The sequence below is a fragment of the Hakea prostrata genome, chromosome 7, assembly GCF_041222555.1.
Source record: "Hakea prostrata isolate BN-2017 chromosome 7, UWA_Hpros_2, whole genome shotgun sequence".
In the NCBI taxonomy this organism is placed as follows: Eukaryota; Viridiplantae; Streptophyta; class Magnoliopsida; order Proteales; family Proteaceae; genus Hakea; species Hakea prostrata.
The window spans coordinates 18,394,543-18,402,888 of NC_142606.1; the positions used below are offsets into that span (position 1 = coordinate 18,394,543).

General features: G+C 35.5%; 1 pseudogene across 1 annotated transcript; it reads right to left on the minus strand.

The window, feature by feature from the left end:
• Nucleotides 1-3,509: 3,509 nt before the first annotated feature.
• Nucleotides 3,510-5,308, minus strand: LOC149010267 (cytochrome b561 and DOMON domain-containing protein At3g25290-like; annotated as a pseudogene). The gene is made up of 4 exons (XR_016174546.1): nt 4,636-5,308; nt 4,486-4,505; nt 4,175-4,430; nt 3,510-3,800 (listed from the first exon to the last, which is right to left on the minus strand). The product of XR_016174546.1 is annotated as a cytochrome b561 and DOMON domain-containing protein At3g25290-like (transcript).
• Between the last annotated feature and the right edge of the window lie 3,038 nt (nt 5,309-8,346).

Below are 8,346 nucleotides of genomic sequence, written 5' to 3' on the forward strand. Positions count from 1 at the left end.
CCTCTGTAATTCATTTCCCTGTAATTCCCTGCAATTCCCTCATAGGATTGTGCCATGTGGCATTTAAGTAATCCAAAGGTTACCCAACAAACTAGAGTTTAAATAAAATTCGAATTTATAGATGAGTTTAAATAAAATTTAAATTTAGTTTAAATTGGATAACCATTGGATTACTTAAATGCCACATGGCACAATCCTATGAGGGAATTACAGGAAAAGGAATTACAAAGGATGTGAATCCTGCCAACGTGGCACTGCTCCCAAGCAAAATTCGGATTCACATCCTCTGTAATTCCTTTTCCTACAATTCCCTGTAATTCCCTTATAGGATTGTGCCATGTGGCATTTAAGTAATCCAATGGTTATCCAATTTAAATTAAATTTGAATTTTATTTAAACTTTCCCATAAATTTGAATTTTATTTAAACTCTAGTTTGTTGAGAAACCTTTGGATTACTTAAATGCCACATGGCACAATCCTATAAGAGAATTATAGGGAATTGCATGGAAAGGAATTACAGAGGATGTGGATCCAGCAAAATCCAAGATCCTGATGATGGATTTTCACTACATAAATAAGAGTGGGTCCCACTAGATAACTATAAAATTAATGAAAATGATTTGATTTGCCCAATCAATCTCACCTCTAGGTTTAACATTCGTTAATGGAGCACATTGTATTCCCGTCAAAGAAGGTGATACAAACTTGCAGTTCAATTCTTTTCTCTTCCAAAACCTATGAGCCTGGATTCTACGTATCAAAAAAAAAATGTATGAGTCTCAATCATAGCACTCCCCCGATACTTTCTTGCTACACATTTTATGTGTGACTTACGCTTCAAACTAATCAAATAATTCAAGGGTGAGATCTACTGTAGATTTTACATGAGTCGCACATAAAATGTGTAGTGGAAAGGCGTCAAGTAGTCAGATGAAGGTGATTTAGACTGCAAATGTGTACCTAGGAAATAAATTTAAAAATTATTAAACATTTGAATATAAAATGAAATAGTGTGGCTTTACTTGTAAAAACGATTTTTTATTTTTACATTTAAAGATTTAAAATTCCTTAATTTACAAAATCAACCCTACCAAACTCCCAAATCCCTCTTCATTTTGCAACGAAGAGAGTTGCGCCGGGAGTCTCTAACGTTTCTGTTTCCACCATTTCCGGTGACGATGAGTGGTTTGGTCGTGTCCTTAGTGGATCTCCTTTTGAGTTTGACGAAGACTAGTAGTATAGTCTCTCTCTCTTTCTCTTCGTTCTCTATGTCTTTTTTAGGGTTATCTTTTAAGTTTTTCACATTTTGTTTAGGCTGCTCTTCCCTTCTTTTTCTTCTTCTTCTACTTCTTAGTTCCTGTGCAGTTGTTGAACAGAAAATGAATGAAACAAATGATAGACTATTGCTTGCTTGCTTGCAACTTTTTCTCTTTTTTCCACCATTAGGAGCCGGTAATGTCAAACCCCACCCGCTGGTCTCGATTATCCGCCCGACAACCCGTGGGAGTGAACCGTCACAGGATCCACGGTCTTACCCATCAATAATAATAAACACAAGTATAGATAATCAAGAGCAAGAATAAGTGCAATAATTAATAAAAAGGTTACAAGAGTCCAAATACTCCAATAAATATCCAAGAAATAATCAAAGGAAAGAATCAAGAATCAAATGTAATATCGAGTTTAGCGGAAGCAAAATAAATAATCTTCTTTCCGGTTTGCTCAGGGGGTTGAAATCCAAACACAACCTAGCCCTAAACAACACATGGGGGAGGTCTTACCTTCATTCCGGACATCTCCAAACACCATTTGCCTTCTACCAGAGATCCAACTTCCCAGTAAGGCAGGTTCTTCAATAAGAGAATCCAGATCCATGGGTTTGGGATATGGATCATGGACTTCTATCTGGACACTCTACAAATTAATCCGACTAGACCTTCGGATTCTCGGACCTGCATTACGGATTTCGGATTAGAAATACGGGGTTTGTTACAGGTAACCATTGATCAAATTGCGCGTTTTGATGCAATGGTCAGTAACCATTTGAACACCAGATCGCAGATCTTCAAGACGGCTTGGTCCTAGTTTGTGTCTATCAGGAACCTGGATCTGTTTCGAGCTAGTGAACATTGATCCAATTTATTAATGTTGATCAGAAATCAGAACCCATCGTCGGTCGCCCTTCGTTGTTAGCGTTAGTTACTGTCAAATCTGCAGGTCTTCAAGATAAAAACCCTCAAACTTGGTTCTCTATCATAAGGGCAGAGGTTTGGATTTTTGCAGGAAAAATAGTACATTTTTGGGGAATCTCACCATAGATTCGCAACTAGAATGGGGGTTGTGTTGCATGGAAGGGTGAGGACGACGACGGTGGTGGAAGAAGATAGGCGGTTGTGCTTACTGCTTAGTTGGCGATGCAAGTTGCAGAGACGCAGAGTTCAAAGAGCATAGAAAAGCAGAGCATCTTCCTTCATTCTCTGATCTATTAATTGGGTTTTTACACACTGGGGGATAAGCACTACGATCTCAAGAACAAAGAACAATAGTAAATTTTGTTCACAGTCATTCTCCATAATGTCACAATACATAAAGTAATAAGGGGGTTGATTTTGTAAATTAAGAAACCTTAAATTTAAAATATAAAAAATAGTTTTTACAAGTGAAGCCACACTATTTGATTTAATTGTGAAAGCATAATGCAAATCATACAATAGAATAGATATGAGGGTATTTTCGTCATAAAAATCAACAATTTGTCCTTAATTGATCTTATTGGATACCTCAGAGGAGGCAGATGCAAAGTGTCCATTTATTTGGACTAAAAATAACATAGATCAAACCTCAGGGGTCCTGATGAAAATTACCCTTTTTTTTTTAGATTTTTCCTTTCCTTTTCCAAAGTTTTGAAAATTTCCATGAAACTCTCTTTCATATGTGAAATATTAGTACTTGAGCCCCAATTGTTGAAATCGTTTAACAATAATGACAATGCGTAGCAAAATCATTGTCTTTTGTGTGAAATATTAGTACTTTACCTTTTCCGATGTTAGATACTAGTTCTTGCTTGTCTAAGTTTAGTTTTCTACAAAAAACAATTTTCTTTTTCTTTGTTGATAAATACAAAGAACAATGGACTTAGCCGAAACACGACTACTCTTATAAATACATAGTTGAAGTATGCATAAGCTAAATTGGGTCAACCTCGGTTTTTAAGAAAGAAGGGGGGAAAAAATTTGTTTCAACAACATTTTATAATGCCCAAGAAATGGTAATGTACATAAACATGGTAATTTTTTGTTGTTTGTTTTTTAGTTTTAAACAATTGGCATCTTTAGACCTTTACCCTAAAGGTTAGGGTTAGTTGGTCTAAACCCTAGCCCATCTTTTATAAAGTTATCACATCTGGTCAAGGCTCTAATAAAGAAATTCAGTTATTTTCCACGAATTAGAAATGAATAAACCAAAAAAATGGGATCAAATCAATATTAAAGTGAAATATTTTTAATCATTACATAACATGGTAATGTACATAAACATGGAAGAAATTAGACTTGTTAAACTTCCTCTTCAGTACTATAGTCCATGTAATGGCTTCCAGCAGAACAGCACTTGCACCCAACACAAGGATCACAATAATATACGCTTTCTTCCACCCGTGAGCAGGATTCAACATGTCGAAACCTTTAAACACATTGATTATGCCAAGGATGATAATGGAGTAGCCAAGACTATGGTGGTAGACATTCCAGTACTTGCGGTACTTGTGCTCTTTCTTAGGTCTCAAGAACAATGCAAAAATCTACAAAATCAGCCAAAAACTTGTTTCCTCAGAAGTTGAAATCAGTATTGACTTGAGGGGAGGGGACATACAGGAAAAACAGCATTCAAGTGTGACAAGCTATGCTTAACAATTGGCTGAGCTAACTGGGTATCATATTATATTGGCCATGTTAACTTTGAAGCAAGCCAAAAGTCTGGTTCTTATGCTATATTATTCACACAGAATTAGTCAGTGAAGTCACAGAAAAAGGACTGAGGTTGTCCTGTTTGCCATGTAAACATTAAGAGCAAAATAAGATTCGTAATCTATCAAAGACACAACCCAGGATGCAAAATCAATGAGCAGAGAAGAAATACCCAGCATCAGATAAACTGAAAAATAAGGATTATTACCTGCACAGTTGCAATACAGAAGAGGGCAATTCCAATATTCCTGTGGCCAGAGTACACTATTCCCTGTGATTCACTCCCAAGCTTAAGACCAGTTGCCCAACCAGCAACACCAACCACATAACCAGAGAACTGGTAGGTCACATGAAGATAAAACCAAGCAGGATCTGCAGACTCAAGTGTCCTTAGGTACCTTGCAATAATGGCTCCAAAGGGAAATAAAATCCCCCCAACTGACAGCATTCAATAGTCCATCAATCTGATAGGAACCACAGCCAACTACTTAGTCAAGCTTTGATAGAAAGTATGCTTACAGAAAATTGCAACCCAGATGCTAAAGAAGGAAAGAAAATGAAATGAAATGAATACTGACTAAACAACCACAAATCGACCAAATTGTACTCACATTTTTTTTCTTAAGGCTATCATTTCCTCCAGACGTGGATCTGCTCTCCCCTTTCAACGATCAAGGGTTTCCTTGGAGTTCAAATTTGGAGCCTGCATATCATGAATGGTAGGAACTCCATTCGAAACAGCAACCCCAATCTGCCAAACCTGATTAACCGTCGTCATCTCCTTAGGTAATCCAATGGTTGCGAAGATCGTCATCATCCCATCTGAGTACTCAGCTTGCGTATCCCAAACCTAATAATCAATTTTAGAGGGAGCGATCGATTTGTAAGAGGTTATATTGAAGGTCTTCACTGTCATACTGCCATCCAACTTGTAAGCAATCAAAGCTTGAGACCCAAGCATGGAGAGTGCCTCAGGCTTGATAGCCCAAGCAACCCATCCATCAGTTTTAGCAGGGGTAGCTAAGAAAGCTATCTTCAGAGAAGAGTTTGAAGAATCATAGGTCCAGTGAAGGTAAGAGCTCAACTGTGGAAGATCATTACAGTGGTCATACAGTCTGTTGCTAGTGAACTGCTGTGATGAACAGGTGAGAGAGTTGGAAAGGTTGATTTGCAGCAGAAATAAAATCAAAACAAACCCTAAAACCAAAAACCCAGAAGAAGAAGAAGAAGAAAGTGGAGGAGCCATTAATGGGTTTGGTCTGAGAATCCTGGTTTCACGGTGACGCGTAAAGCAGATAGTACTGTTGCTGCTTTAACACACCACTCTTTTTCAGTTAATGGAACCACTAACGCTTCCTATTTCAAGCGTGAAAATTTTCTTCTTTCGGAATTTATTTTTGTATATTATAATTTATGCTGAATTTATGGAACTCTCAGAATCCTACAAACGAGAGAAACGACATGGGAAATTGTTTGTGAAAAGGGAAAAACTAAAGAGAGAGAAAAAGGCGATTCGTCGTTAATTGATAACTAATTAAGATTATGACTTGAGTAATACAGTTGCCATGAAACGTGATGATTGAGGAGCTCACGCGAGGAGCTCACACAACCAGGCGTAGCTTTTTGGCCTTTAGATTGGTATAATTTTGTATAAAGATTTAGAAAGATTTTTTATTTTAAATTTTTTGTAGGGGAGTTTTAAATTATAGAAACAACCGTGCAAACTTTCTCACTTTGACCTGTAAATGGATCGGATTCGGCTCGGATACATAGTATCTAAATCTATATCCGATTAGCAAAACCGCTATCAGAATTTGAATCCAAAACTTTATTGGACATCTGGTAATAATTCGATCCAATAGACCATCTAATCATTGATTGGTGATTGTCAATTTTTTTATATTTTAGATTTATAATTTCAGATTACCAGTTTTCAAATACAATTATCAATTCTTTTTTAGAGAAAAATGTTTAATACTTTACTCTAATTAGATATTTATGTTTGATTATTCAATTACTGATTACCAGTTTTTGTATCTTATTATTATCTATTTTTAGAGAAAAAAATGTTGAATACTTTTACTCTATCCAGATAAATTTTTATCCGGATATTATCTAGATCAAATAAGCAATTATCTAAATCCGAATCCGATTATTTAGCTGACGGATATGAATATTTTCTAGTAAGAAAAAATTTGGATATTGACACCCTTAAACGAATACGATAGTGAATTTGGAGATAGATTTCGACTATCCATTTACAGATCAACTCACTCACACTTTCATAGCCCATGAAAACATGTCTAGTTTGAGTTGGTTAATTTTGTTGAAACTGATTGAGGAATTTGCACAAGCACTTGAACAATTGTTCTTACAATATTTCTTCAGAACTAAAACGTACCAGATGTACTTTCTTTAAGGTATTTAGACACCCCGAAATGTGCAATACGGGTTCTAAAAGTGTTTTCACCCCAAAATCAGTTAGCCCAAACCTTTAAGGTTACACCCCATAAATGTTACTTAAGGTATAATCAGGCTGGAAGAGAGAGAGAAAGAGGAGGAGGAAATTCAGTGCTTAAAATGAACTCGAAAATGGGTTTATATGAAGCCCCAAAAGCTGTGGGTGAAAATGTAAGGCCACGAAAAGGTAAGGTCACCTCTCTTTGTGAGTGTACATTTTAACTCAACTCCCTTTAGGAAAGTACCTATCCAGCTGACTTCCCTACAGGAGAGTGCCTCTCTAATGGCATCTCCACGTCCACGACCCTAGTCCCCAAGTTCCAAGACCCTACTATATATATATATATATATATATATTTATAGTAGGGTCACAACATGGTTCAGGCTCAGTCCGTATCGCACAAATTAACATTACATAGGCCCTTACTATATATAAACAATATAATCAGCTCATCTCAATCCGATGTGAGACTAAACAAAAACCATAGAATAAAAGAGACGATTAAAACATATAAAAATATTAAATAAGTTTTAAACATTTTACAACAAGTTTTAACTTCTCTCATCCTATCTCCCATTGAATTATTTTTTTTTTTCTTGTCAAACATAAATTTATTCATTTGATGAGGAGCACTTGGTTGATTTACAAAGGTTAATCAACTGCGGAGTAGAAACTATTAATCTGTCATTTAGACAAGCCTTCTTGATTAAGGAATCGACTATTATTTTAGATTCTCTAGAGATTAAAAACAAAATTACATAAAGAAGGGATGTTTATCAAAACTATAATATCCCTATTTAAACCCCTTTACATAACTACCTTCCTATTTTCATATGATGGTTGCCATACATTTTGAGAAAATTTCACTTTTCCTTTATATTCATGATTTCCTTAGAATTATAGATTGTCATGCAATTTCTTTTTCTTTTTTCTTTTTTTAATAAAAAAGAGAGATAGTGAGACATAAGAATTCCTAGCACACACCACGTAACCAACTCGTAGTACTCTTATAGGGATGTCAATTTGTAGTCTGAACTGTTAAAATCGAACCACACCGACCTGTTATAGCCCAAATCGGCCCAAACCGAACCTTAATGGGCCGTAATTGGGCTGAGGGTAGTGGAGCCCGCACCAACCAGTAACCGAACCGCAACCCGTTATAACCCGTTTTGTAATTTTTACATTAAATAATATTTGAATGTTATATTACCATTAGGTAGTTGGTATAGACAATTAAAAAAATTAACCATGAATTCAAAGATAAAATAGTCATTTTATTACTCAATATCTAAGTTCTTGATTTTGATAGAATGGGTGGTTTTTTTTAATGGAAATTGACCAATAGCAACTTTGCTTTTGTTGTAGGATACTCAATTGTTTCGTTTTGTTCTTTTTCTTACACACTAAAAATAGTTAGTCAATCCGAGTCTAAACTGTTAACCCAAACCGTTAGTTAGCCCAAATCTAAACCTCACCAAACCGAAACCGGTCCGAAACTGTTATTTTGCTAATGGGCCGTGTTTGGGCTAGGTGTTTTTCAGCCCAAAACCGCTCCAAATCGCACCGTTAACACCCCTAGAGATTGATATTACTTTCAAAAAACTTTAGCTATCAATAGTTATATTCAATTCGTGAAAGTTCATGGTTAATTTAAGGAGAGCCCTACAAATAAAATCCAAAATGACATATCTATATGGTCTTCTCCAAGTTCGAATTTTCAAAAATCTTACTATTATGCTATTCTATAATACATCATGAAAAAGGAGGTAAATTGTTGTTAAAAAAAAAAAATCTAAGTATACATATTAATATTGCATCTTTTCTTAAAGAAATATTTTCATGTTTCACTTAATAAATCATTATTAAATACATTATGTCCATAAGATCATTACTAACGTATCCAAATCCTTAGATTTAAG